Raw genomic sequence first — 1,590 nt, 5'->3', positions numbered from 1 at the left:
CTGCCATCCAAGATATTCAAAATATTAAGGAAAAAATCAGTATTTTTCGGCCTTCGGAGCAGTCGGCTTTTGTGTGGGGATAACAGCCTGTCAGATAAATTGGCATTTGGTCAAATGGGGCATTTTTCGTACTATTGGGGTTTCAGAATAATGGGCAGTCCCACTCTATTCATCCCAAACAGGCCTGACAGGCTGTACTGACTGTAGCAACCAACCGTGTGCCCGGTCAGTGCGTGCTTGTGTTTGATCTCAGAACTCACCAAGAACTCCAGCTCTTTCTCTTTTTTCCCCGTTAGATTCATAAAACCTGCACAAATTCTTCGCTCACATATTTTTATCTTCGGCAAACCTGTCTTTGGCTCAGTTTGCCAAACACACACTCATTCCCACTCGTGTCTTTCCATTGACTTAATGTGCAATCACACCAAACTAAAATTGGCCTTGCCTTCTCTTTGAACACGCTTCAAAACAGAAAAACCGTGACGTCATCATGGTAATTTCAGACTGGGTTGAAACTCAGAATTTTTAACAGTCTGCATTACAGACGGGAGGGGTTTAAAATAAGTGAGCATTTAGGAGGCACAGAGATTCTAATGGAAGATGCATTATGGGAAATGTAGGATCCAGCATATTTGGAGCTTGACTCTAAAAGTCAGGATATATTGGCCTCTGCTGCTTCAGGTGTGACTCTTGTGAGTGCCCCAACTTTATGGAAGTGCAATACTAAATAGCTCGAGAGCCCCTTTAACCCTCAAAATAAGTGCAGTATTACTTTCTGTTGCTGCATATGGCTGTACTGATGCAAAAAATAACAGCACATGAGATGGCATTGCTACAGAACGGCGTGAATTAGATGGCTCAATTTGTTTGCAATATTTGTAGGGCTACAATCATCTCATTTCCTGCCTCAAACTTCTGTTTTTAAAGTGACTTAAAAGCAACGAGAGCCAAGATTTTATTAAACCAAGCCATCAGATCTCGAGACTGAGCGTCAGTCAACACTGACATCTAGTGAGTGATTGATTCATATCTCAGTTTACGGAGATATTCATGCTATGTGTGGACTCGCTGATTAAATGCAAAACAATACAAATGATCCATCAGCCACTTAAAGTTGCATCAGTCATCAGTATCTGTTGCCACTGCAGAAAATGCTGATAGATCAGCTTTTTATTCCAGTTTGCCGACTGTTATTTGTCATTTCTGAACAGTATGTTAGAGTTATTAGGTGGGGGTAAAGACTTTAAAAGAGGAGGCGTGGAAATGTATATCCCACCCTGTTTGCGGTGTTATTGATTTCACTTTGCAGAAAGGTAGAATTACAAAGTCATTTATTGCGTGGTTGAATTGGAAAGTTTGCATGATTGCGTGTGTGTGTGTTTTGCAGTAATCATACTCTCCCATTTGTCTCTGCTGTGATTTCTTTGTGGAGTCTGAAATCAGCTTCTCTGTTCCAGTCTGTCTGCTCTCCGGCCTTCAGGCTTCACTTCAAACGATTCCGTGTGAATTACAGGATGTAAAGATTGCCATTCATCTCGGCAGCCGTCTATCCGAGCACACGTTTGATTAGTGGAAACCCCCCCCCCCCCC

Source organism: Morone saxatilis, unplaced genomic scaffold (genome assembly GCF_004916995.1).
Source record: "Morone saxatilis isolate NCDOM2014 unplaced genomic scaffold, NCSU_SB_2.0 Contig4, whole genome shotgun sequence".
Taxonomy (NCBI): Eukaryota; Metazoa; Chordata; class Actinopteri; family Moronidae; genus Morone; species Morone saxatilis.
Note: the sequence above shows the minus strand (reverse complement) of the source record.